The sequence below is a fragment of the Eubalaena glacialis genome, chromosome 9, assembly GCF_028564815.1.
Source record: "Eubalaena glacialis isolate mEubGla1 chromosome 9, mEubGla1.1.hap2.+ XY, whole genome shotgun sequence".
Lineage (NCBI taxonomy): Eukaryota > Metazoa > Chordata > Mammalia > Artiodactyla > Balaenidae > Eubalaena > Eubalaena glacialis.
In genome coordinates, this window is record NC_083724.1 from 41,492,987 (window position 1) to 41,505,328 (window position 12,342).

Sequence of the window (12,342 nt, forward strand, 5' to 3'; positions counted from 1 at the left end):
TTGCAGCATGCAGGCTGTTTAGTTGTGGCATGTGGGATCTTTAGTCACGGTATGCTAAGTCTTAGTTGCAGCACGTGGGATCTAGTTCCCTGACCAGGGATAGAACCCGGGCCCCCTGCATTGGGAGTGTGGAGTCTTAGACACTGGACCACCAGGGAAGTCCCTAAACAGATGATTATAATATAAAGTGGCATGTATGAAGATAACAAAAACATGTACAAAGTATATGTGGGCCAACAATGTGCCAAGGAGATTGGTGGGAAGAATATTATTATTAACGCTGTTTAATCATGATAATTAAAGCAGTTTTCCATTATTGTTTTCCATTACCTACAAACAGTAACAAAAACAAAAAAGACTCCTTGCCTGCATGTGTGGCAGACCACTCCCACTGTTCCCCCTTGTTGTGCCGCTTGCGGGGAAAGAAAGACACAGTGGGTGAAGTGTGGAATGAATATGAAATGCCTGTAGAACATTCAAACGAAAGAACTAACCACCAGTTCTATAAACAGATTCTAAAGTTCAACAAGGTGATCTGGGTTAGAATATCAATCTTGCTTTATTAGCATGTTATAAACCAGTGATTCTCAGGCATTTTAATGTGAGAAGAATAACCAGAATGCCTATTTAAAGACAATACAAACAGATGGGAAAATATATTGTGTTCGTGGGTTGGAAGAACTAATATTGTTAAAATGACCATACTACCCAAGGCAATCTACAGATTCAATGTAATCCCTATCAAAATACCAAGGGCATTTTTCACAAAACTAGAACAAATAATTTTAAAATTTGTATAGGAACACACAAGGCCCCAAATAGCCAAAACAATCTTGAGAAGGAAGAACAGAGCTGGAGGAATCATTCTCCCTGACTTCAGACTATAATACAAAGCTAGAGTAATCAAAACAGTATGGTACTGGCACAAAAACAGACACATAGATACATGGAACAGAACAGAGAGCATAGAAGAAAACCCACACTTATATGGGCAATTAGTAACAAAGGAGGCAAGAATATACAATAGGAAAAGAAAGCCTCTTCAATGTTGGGACAGTTACATGCAAAAGAATCAAACTGGATTACTCTCTCACACCATGCACAAAAATAAATTCAAAATGGATTAAAGAATTAAATGTATGACCTGAAACTATAACTTCTACAAGAAAACATAGGCAGCATGCACTTTGACATCAGTCTTAGAATGTTTGGGGGGATATGTCTCCTCAGGCAAGGGAAACAAAAGCAAAAATAAACAAATGGGACCATATAAAACTAAAAAGCTTTTTCACAGTAAAGGAAACCATCAACAAAATGAAAGGCCACTTACTGAATGAGAGAATATATTTGAAAATGAGATATCTGACAAGGGGTTAATAACTAAAATGTACAAAGAACACATATAATTCAACATTAAAACAACAAACAACTTGATTAAAAAATGAGCAGAGAATCTGAACAGACATTTTTCCAAAGAAGACATTCGTACGGCCAACAGGCACAGAAAAGATGGTCAGCATCAATAATCATCAGGGAAATGTTAATCAAAATTACAATGAGATATCACCTTATACCTGTTAGAATGGCTATTATCAAAAAGACCACAAATAACAAGTGTTGGTGAGGATGAGGAGAAAAGGGATGCCTCATGCACTGTTGGTGGGAATGTAAATTGGTGCAGCCACTATGGAAAACAGTATGGAGATTCCTCAAAAAATTAAAAATAGAACTATCATATGATCCAGCAATTCCACTCCTGGGTATTTATCCAAAGAAAACGAAAACACTAATTAGAAAAGATATATGCACCCCTATATTCATTGCAGCATGATTTATAATAGCCTAGATATGAAAGTAACCTAAGTGTCCATTGATAGATGAATGGATAAAGAAGATATGGCATCTATATATAATATACATATATATAATATATATAAAGGAATATTGCACAGCCATAAAAAATGAAATCTTGCCATTTGTGACAACAAAGATAGACCTAGAGGGTATTGTGCTAAGTGAAATAAGTCAGACAGAGAAAGACAAATACTGTATGATTTCACCTATATGTGGAATCTGAAAAACAAATGAACAAACATAACAAAATGGAAACAGAGTTATAGATATAAGAACAAACAGGTGATTGCCAAAGGGGATGGGGAGGGAGGAAAGAAATGGGTGAGGGAGATTAAGAGGTACAAACTTCCTGTTGCAAAATAAATGAGTCATGGGCATGAAATGTACAGCATGAGGAATATAGTCAATAATTATGTAACATCTTTGTATGTTGACCTATAACTAGACTTATCCTCGTGATCCCTTTGAAATGTACAGAAATACCAGAACACAATGTTGTGTAACAGGAGCTAAAATAGTCTTGTAGGTCAATTATACTTCAAAAACAAACAAAATCATACAAAAGGAGATCAGATTTGTGGTTACAAAAGGTGGAATGGCGGGGGCAGGAATTGGATGAAGGTAGTCAGAAGGTACAAAGTTTCAGTTATAAGAGATATAAGTACTAGCGATGTAAGGTACATGATAAATTCTCAGTGCTGTATGTTATCTATGAGAGTTGATAACAGTAAATCTTGAATTCTCATCACAAAAAATTATACATTTCTTTAATTTTGTATCTATATGAGATGATAGACGTTCATTAAACTTATTGTGATAATCATTTCATGATGTATATAAGTCAAATCATTGCTGTACACCTTGAACTTACACAGAGCTGTCTGTTAATTATATCACAATAAAACTGGAAGAAAAAATGCAGATTCTGAGGGCCCTCCTTCAGAAACCCTGATATAATCAGACCCAGGTGGAACATAGGAAACTGTCATTTTCAAAAGCCTAGGTGATTCTGCTGAGGCTGGTCCTCTGAACACACTTTAATAAAAACCACTATAAACAATCAAATTAATAGCCCAGACTAAGAGGACTCTCTTCTACATGATACCAGCAGTATAATAAAGTTCATCAACTCCATGAATAGTAATCAGTTGAATATAGCTCCCTCAGATCGTCACAGTCAATTAACTGTCTCTCCACCCCATTGTTTTACACCAGTATTTACAGCTTGTTCTGCTGTTTTAGAAACAAGCCACATTAAATAGGCATATCACATAGTACCTTTTTAATAGAATAGAATCAGCAAATAAAGAGTTACATTATTTATTTTGTTCACAAACGAAATATTTGCACACTTTAAATAAGGGCAAAGTGCAAGTTACTAAGAGTCCAGGAAACAAGTACATACCTTACTTTTTTACAGACAGAAAAGAGCTAAGCTTACCAGAATGTATTGGAAGAAATGAAGGAAGCATTTGGGCGGGGGGGAGGGGGGAGCGGTGGAGAGGACATGAGAATTTTAGGTACAGTGACTTGCAAGCATGTGCAGGATTCGAAGTGAGACTGCCAGTAGTTTAGCTTTTTCATGTGATGTTAGAATTCTTTGCAGGAAGAATTTGAATTGCCTATAAATAAAATAACTTTCGCCCCCTCATTTCCCTTACAAATATCTGTAATGTCTCCACAATGAGAGATTCCCCCGAAAATGGCCAATATACAGAAGAAAAGAGATGGATATTGCCAGTGACAGAAATTTGACACACTGTTTTTATTTTCTCAGATACCTATTAAAACTATCCATGGATCAATTTCTTTACTGTGGATTCAAAAAAATAATGTTAAGTAGTGGGCTTTGTCAACTGCGGGGAATCTTCTACCTGGGAAATGTGTTTCTTTGTCCCAAGAAATTGTGGTGCTGGAGTTAGTCTTTAAATCCAAAAGAAAATAACAGTGCTGGGGGGAGGGGGAGAGTTTGAAAATGTGTTTCAAAGAGTTATTTACATATTCTCCAAAGCAACTGCCTGTGTCTGGCAAAGGAAGGAAGAAGTATTTCTCTCTATTCTGGGGGGATTCATGGGAGGCTTTATATGTTGAATATCGAACTGACCTAAAATAAATAGAGAGGACTCCTTTAAGATGTTCAAAAGGGTTCCTTCTAACTACATAAATAAGGCCGGAACTTGTAGGAAGTACAGCCTACGTATCCATTATTTGAATAGTGCCTTTTTTTAAACAAGAGAACTACAACTGGTTATTGACTCTTCAATTAAAATATGATAGAAATTGAAGCTGAACCAGAAAAATAATACCACTGTAGTTGATACATAATGTCCATGAAGAAATCTTCATGGAACTGTGCAATTCAGATTTGAGAATAGAAGGCTAAAAGGGGGTTATCTCCCAATTGCCTTTAGGGAGAGAAATGGGGCTTACTGGTGATCTACTCTCAATATATATTAAAGAAAATGGAACAAACAGAAAAGAGGGGCCAGAGTTATGCATGTGGAATGATTTACTAACAAAATGATCATTAGATATTCATTTCACCATGGAAAATCATTAAAAACATGACAAAACCATAAACCTTATATTATCCATTGTTAAAGCCTCAGAGGTCATTTTTTTTTTGAGAGGCAGAAAAAAACTTGCTTTCCATATTCCTTCTAGACAAACATTTTATGATTATTTATAGCACTCTGTAAATATAACAAAGTTCAAGGTTTGTTCCAAAGGTCTTCCATGACCTCCATCCCTGTAACAAGCCAAATGCCCTTCCCTCATTATCGCGATCTTTAAATTTGTCTCGCCTCATTCATTATGCACAGTGTATAGTCAGGGGCATCAATTCTCCCTTCAGAGGATCCCTCTCGTCCAGTTTTCCTTCTCTAATCTACGGACACATCCTAGCTCTTGCAGACACCAGCATCGCTTCCCTACCCCCACAGGCCACTTGCAGCTGGCAATGGCATCAACATTCTTCCAGTCACTTGTAAATGAAATATCGAATTAGTTTTGATGTCTTCCTTCCTTTCTACCCACCGCCTCCATATGTCATCAGAGACCAGGACAGTTTTTCCTTCTTCATGTGTTTTGAATTACTTGCCATTTTCTCTGTATGCAAGTGGAACTCTGGTTCCTCTAATATGGACATTCTTTAAATTGCTATTTAATGGATTATAACTCAAATCTCATTAGAGTAAGCATCACTGCAACCCATTTTATAGCTACAAACAATGGTCTACTCACTTCAAATTATGTATGATAGTTTAAAAAAAAAACAAGTCACAGAATCCCCAAATAATTTCACAATGGAAAAAGATTTGCTCAAAGTCAGAAGTCCTAGATTCTGGGTTTGTTTCTGCCACAAATCAGCTTTGTGACCTTGAACTTTAGTGTACTTATCTGTACAAAGACTGGTTGATAAGCTTCAAGGACCCCTTATCTCTTAAAGTCCAGGATTGTCTGATATAGGTTCTTAAAATTGGATCCATTAACTCCTGATATTTGCTTTTCTGGCTCTTCTTTCTATAGCAACCATGTCCCATATCTTTGGGGCCCACTGTCTTCTCATGCCAACAATTTTTCTCAGTTTCTACTTCAGAGTTCTTTCTTGGTTTACTTTGGTTTTCTTGTTTTATTATATTTCTCTTCTATTTTCTCTTCCCAGTCTGTGCATAATCATACTGAGTTTGGGCCCTTATAACATCCTGTACGTTTATCATAATATTTATCACAGGGTGCAGGGACTATGTCTTACTGACATTCACATTGCTAGTGCCTGGTCCAGTGCTGGAAACATAGAGATGGAGCACTAATTTCTTGTTTAAGGGAACTAGTCCAAGAGGGTAAACGCTATGGTATCACAAATGATTGAGTCTATCAGGCATTGTCAGTTCAAATGGACCCACAGCAATTTTACCATAACACGAAAAAAAGCAGACTGAAAGACCCTTTTTCTCCCATGAAACTTTTGCTGACATTTGATTTGGGGTGATTATTCTTCTCTTCTTTCCAAAGCAACATCATAACAAGTACATTATTTGGCGTACCAAAGGAGGAAATCACACCATAAAACCAGGAAAAATAGTTACATATTCTCAAACTTGTCATTACTACCTTTTTGCATGTTTTTCTGTACCATATAAGCAGAATTTTTAAAAAACCCTTAAATTGACGTGAGTTCTAGGTCCTTAGATTTTTGGTTGCGATGGGTGGTAAGAGAAAGTTCTGTGTTTTACTGGCTGATTATATTACATTATGAGAATAAATTTGGGGAAATTCTGAAAGTTCAGTCTCTTGTTTTATTCTGAGACGTTATTTTTATAATTTTGATATAAGGAATCATCAACTCTTAGGGTTTCAAAGAACCCTTAGGAGTCTTGTAGTATGACATTACCTAAGCTGGATTATTGCAGAACACTTAATTTATAAGATTTGGTAGGTGTTCTGAGAAACATGTTGAATGATTTGAAAAGAAAAGAAAGAAATGAAAGTTCTGTGAGCAAAAATATTTGGGAAATGTTGAGTTTTTTAAAATGTTTTCTTTTTCTTACTATACTTCTCAGAGCCTTTAATATGAAAATATTCCTAGTGAATTTCCAAGACTATACCAGGGATATTATTCAGCATTTCCATGACTTTTTGTTTACAGAAACCTTTCTTAATAAAATGCATATTAATATCTTTCAGAAGATGTTTCTAAAGAACAAGCTGGTAAATTCTGAGACCCAGAAGACTGTAGCTTATCTATAAACATATATGATTAGTTAGTAGTAAGGATAGTATTAGAACCCAGAACAATTAGATCCCCTATTCTATGCACTTCCCATGATAGCATGGGTTCTAATAACAATCTGTTCTGCTCTCTAATATTTTATACTACTTTAGAGGAAAGCACAATAACCCCAAACAAAACATGCTCTATAACAGGAACCATTTCTAGATAATATTATAAAAATTTGGACCCATTTCTAGTGTCAGTCATCTTACCTGAAAAAATCAAAAAATGCTCAATTAAAAACTCAAAGATTTCTGGCAAATGACTTACAGCATTGGGGAAAAAAAGAAAACAAAACTCTAAGTAACATTTTATATACAATATAAACACACACATACATACATACACTCTGTGTATGTATGTATGTGTATGTATATATGCATATATATATGAAGTTTATGAATTTGTCTCATTCCTATTTTTTAAAGATATAAATTCTTGATTTTAAATTTTAAATTAAAATTGTCCATTATAGAAGCAGTAAGAATCTGTGGTATTTTTCTCATCTCTCACATATTTGTTTTTCACTTTTTGTTATGCTGTGCAGAATAAACCAATTAATTTACAGATTTTAAAAATATCCTTTAAAGACAAACATAATATCAGACCAAACTTTGAGTTCAACCATAGCATGTGGTTTGAGGCATCTTACTACTCCAAACTTGAATTTGCATCAAATTTCCCAAATGTGAATGTTTAGAAAATGGAATCACAATGGCTTATGGCCAGGAACTTAAAAAGAAATGAAACAACTTTCTTTTTGCAATGGCAAAATGCTTGAAGGCCAATATTAATAAGTAAGGAAAGCTTTCTGCACAGTTGAAGAGAAATGGCAAAGAATTTAGCCACAAAAATGACATGCTTTTCTATGGCTGCAGAAATCTTGCAGACAAGTCAAGTCAGAGACCCTCTTAGCCTTTGACTCCACTGAGTATGGGAGAGAGTTTACATGAATACTGCTGGCAACTCCTCTACGTTAGGTAACAAAAACAAAATATAAGACACAGAGACTCAAAGAATCCTAGACCTAGAAGAAAATGAGGAAAGAGCATTTGATGTCTAGTGTAAAATATTGGAGAGAAGTATAGATTGTTATTAGAACTCTCCATTAAGGTAAATTACCAAGGTCCAGTGAGATATGTTCAGGCAAATATTTGATTGAACAAAATGCCCTACTCATTCCTTGCTCTGGAATCTGTATATAGACCATATGTATATATTGGCCACAGTCCAAAGTCAGACAGACTCAGCCAAACACAGTGGAGTGAGGTTGGGGGGTATGGAGAATAATTCTTTCAGAGAACAGCACAGGCAAGTGTCACGCATCACTTGTACACAGTATTCATTTATCTAACAAATATGCATCAAACATCTTCTAGGTGCTCTGTTGGAAAGCTTATACTCAGCAAATATTTACTGAGGGAAGAGTATGTACCAGACAATATTCTAGGTGTTGGAGATTCAGTGGAGAAGTAAACAGATGAGGTCCCCATTCTAAAAGAGCTTACATTCTACTAGGAGTGATATTCCATAACCAATCTCAGACAGTGGGAAGTGCTCTGAAGAAAATGAAAGAAGGTGGTTGGAAAAGGACCGTCTGAGGAGTTGGCATCTGAAATGACAACCAAATCACAAGAAGAGTCCATCCATAAAGGGATTCGGAGGGAAAGTATTCCACGCAAAGGGGATGGCAGATGTGAATGATCTAAGGCAGGAACATACTTGATGTGCTTGAGGTACAGGGGAAAGGATACCAGATGGAAGTACAACGAGAGGGTGAGAGGGAGGTGCAGGATGAGGTGGGCGAGCTAGGTGGGGCCAGATTATGCGGGTTTTAAGCAATAAGATTTTATTCTATGTGTGCTAAGAAGGTATTGGATGATTTTATGCAGAGGAGTGCCATGATCAGATTTATCTTCTTAAAGAGACCACTTTGACTCCTGTATGGGGAACTGACAATAGACAGCAAGAGAAGAAGTAGGGAAAACAGCTATTAAGCAAGTGGCATAATTCATGTGAAATGATAGTTTAGAGACTTAGACTAAGGTGTTAGTAGTAAAAATTGTGGAGAAGAAAACAGATTCCAAATATATTTTAGAAATAAAATTGCCTGGAACACTGATGGAAGCGATCTGGGGGTGAGTAAAAGAGAAAAATAAGAAATAACTCCTAGATATTTGGTTTGAACAACTGAGTGCATGAGGGTTGGAGGGAGCCTTTACAGATAGAGGATGGCCTGGAAGAAGAAGGGGCGTGTGTGTGTGTGTGTGTGTGTGTTGATGTGGTTGTTTATCAAGTGATTTTTTTAAATTTTTTAAATTAATTAATTAATTAATTAATTAATTAATTTATGGCTGCATTGGGTCTTCGTCGCTATGCACAGGCTTTCTCTAGCTGCGGCGAGTGGGGGGCTACTCTTCATCGTGGTGCGCAGGCTTCTCATTGCAGTGGCTTCTCTTGTTGTGGAGCATGGGCTCTAGGTGCGCAGGCTTCAGCAGTTGTGGCACATGGGCTCAGTAGTTGTGGCTCGCGGGCTCTAGAGCGCAGGTTCGGTAGTTGTGATGCACGGGCTTAGTTGCTCCACAGCACGTGGGATCTTCCCGGACCAGGGCTCAAACCAGTGTCCCCTGCATTGGCAGGCGGATTCTTAACCACTGCACCACCAGGGAACTCCCTCAAGTGATTTTTTTAATATGTTACGTTTAAGATGCCTATCAACATTTAAAAGAAGATGTCAAGTGGCACTCAGATCCAGGATCCTGGAGTTATCAGGGAAGTCTGGTTTGAATATACAAATTCGAAAGTTATTAGCATTGAGATAGATATTTAAAGCCATTGACCTAAAAACATTCACCCAAGGAAATGGTCAAGGCAAGAGGGCTCTATACCAAGCCCTAGAACATCAAAACATCTGAATAGTCATGAAGATGAGGAGAAACCAGTACCGAAGGCTTAAAAAAAAAAAAAAAAAAAAGAGCATTGTACACCCATCTGTGCCTGTGAAGGGAAAGCATGACCAGTCAACAGAAAAACCCACTTTAGCAATGTTCACAACATTGGCTTTGTCTTCTCTAAGCAGTTTTCCAGTTCCTCTCTGAGTAGATGATCTTGGATTTAAGCTTATTACATAGCCCTGGAATAAAGAGAGCTTCCTGGATGGAAACCCGTGGACCAATCTAAACGAGACCAGACAACTTGGACACACCCTTATGTTCACCTGGGGAAAAACACCAAAGGTACAAGGGGAGGAGGAAAAGACGGAGGGAGGGAGGGAGAAAAGGAAGAGAGCCTAACACTCAAGGTTGGAGTACTTCCCTGGACTGTCTTTTTTCGGGGCATTGGGCTTCCTTAGTCCCTGTGCCTTGCTCTATGGTTTCTCTTAAGCTGATTCCTTCCAGACCCAGTAAGCCAGACGAAGGACCCTTTTTGTCATGAAGCCGGAGATACTGGCCAAACATTTTCATGTGATCTGTTGTTCTTACTGTGTTGTTTTTTAAGTTCTCATGTCCTTGAATCAATTTTCTAATAACTAATTAGCATCCCTTTCAAAGTTCAGAAGCTTGGAAAGAGGGTTAGTGAGACCAAACTACAGTGAAGTAGCTCATTTCTGTCTTTTGATTTTCCATACACACATCTGCTACTTTGTGGTCTATCAGATTTCAGGCAGTCCAACTAAGATGTGATTTAACTAACAAGTATCCAAGCAAGAAGGTATGGTTTATTCCTGTTCTCAGCTCTGACATTTGAGGAAGATTGTGCGATTAGAATCTTATGATCATACTGATGCCGGAGTAATTCTCTACAACTGTTTATTGAGGTAAAGATTTATGAAAATAATCCATTAGCTTTGACCGGCTCCATTTTCTTTAAGGTTCTTTTGAAGACTGTCAAGAATATTAATGCCTGTTGTCAACACTTAATTCTATACTGTTTCTTTCTCTGCAGCATCCTTTTTGAAATTCACAGGGCAGTCCCTTCTTACCAAATTCGCCTAGAAGAATTGTGATTCTCAGGGCAACAGAGATGTTCTGTTTAATTAAATTTTCTTATTAACAAGGAGTTAACCCAAAACAAAGCAAACAAAATGGTGAAATGCCCCCTCTTCTTATTTGAAACAGTAATCCAGACAGGGATATTCCTGGCTGCCTCAGGAAAGCTTTTGTGTTTGATGCTAACAACAAAGGAGGAAAGGGTGGAAGGCTCAATGCCCAGATAAGCCAGCATTTAGCACTGTAGCCAAAAGGAATTACTCAACCACAGAAAAGAATACCCCATCAGAATAGTTCAAACATTCAGGAGTTTATTTTTCTCATACAGCAAGAAGTCAGGAGGAAGGTCACGGCTGCTGTTGGTTCTGGGCCTAGGCCTTAAGAGATCTTGCAGCTTCTCTTTTGCCCCTTGGAAGCTAGCCATCACGTAAAGAAGTCCCGTCTCCTCCTGCAGGACAGGCTGCATGAAGAGAGAGTCCCGAGGATGAGAAACCACGTGGAGACAGAATCAGTATGGAGGAGACTGAAGGGCCCCAGCCAACAGCCAGCACCAAATCCCACACATGTGAGTAAGGCTGTCTTGGATCCTCAAGCCCAGCTGAGCTGCCTAGTTGACTCTATGTGAAGCAGAAATGAGCCAGTCCCCACTGACCCCACCATAGTTCCCCACTCACAGAATCATAAGCAATAAAACGCTTACTGCTTTAGGCTATCCAAGTTTGGGGTGGTTCATTATGCAGTAATGGAAAACAGAAGCAGAAGGTTTGCGTACGTTCTTAGAGTGATGCACTTCCCCTGGTAGCTCTCAGTCTTTCATAGAACTCTAACTCTTTATATCAGCAATGCCCATTTAGATTGTGTTTAGTGTTAGCAGATCCACCAGTCACTAGAAATCCAGTGTGCATATGTGTGTACATGTGTAGGTTTGTGCACGAGGCATATGTATGCTTTGAATTAAGATCAAATACCTGTTGATCTAGCAGTGAAAGCCAACAGCAAGGAAAAAAATAATGATAAAGTCCATGTGTTTATTACACTTTTGTCTAACTTCCTAGCCTCAGGAACAAATGATTTACTTAAGGATTACAATCTTGTTTATATTAGTAGCAAATACCTGGCATGTTTTTCTGCAACTTCTCTTCTGCAGGCTCTGCTCTGCATGAGGTAGGCACTCACTAAGTAACACTGATGTCGACGATTAGGTCTTCATACTTTACTTTCAAGCCACTAACTAATGTCTTTTCATTTTTTATCAGGTAGGGAAAAAAAAGGGTACAAATGAACTTATTGTCAAAACAGAAGGAGAGTCACGGATGTAGAAAACAAACTTATGGTTACCAGGAGATAAAGGGAGGGGGGAGGGATAAATTGGGAGACTGCGACTGACATATACACACTACTGTATATAAAAGAGATAACAAATAAGAACCTGCTGTATAGCATGGGGAACTCTAGTCAATACTCTGTAATGGCCTATATGGGAAAAGAATCCAAAAAATAAAGAGTGGATATATGTCTGTGTATAACTGATTCACTTTGCTGTACACCTGAAACTAACACAACATTGTAAATCAACTATACTTCAATAAAAATTAAAACAAACAAACAACAAAACAATCTTATCAGGTAGAAAGTACAGATTTTATTATCCCCATTTTGCATATAAAGCAAGAAAGATATTGGACACTGCAGAATTAATATAAGTGTATTTAGCTACTTAACAAC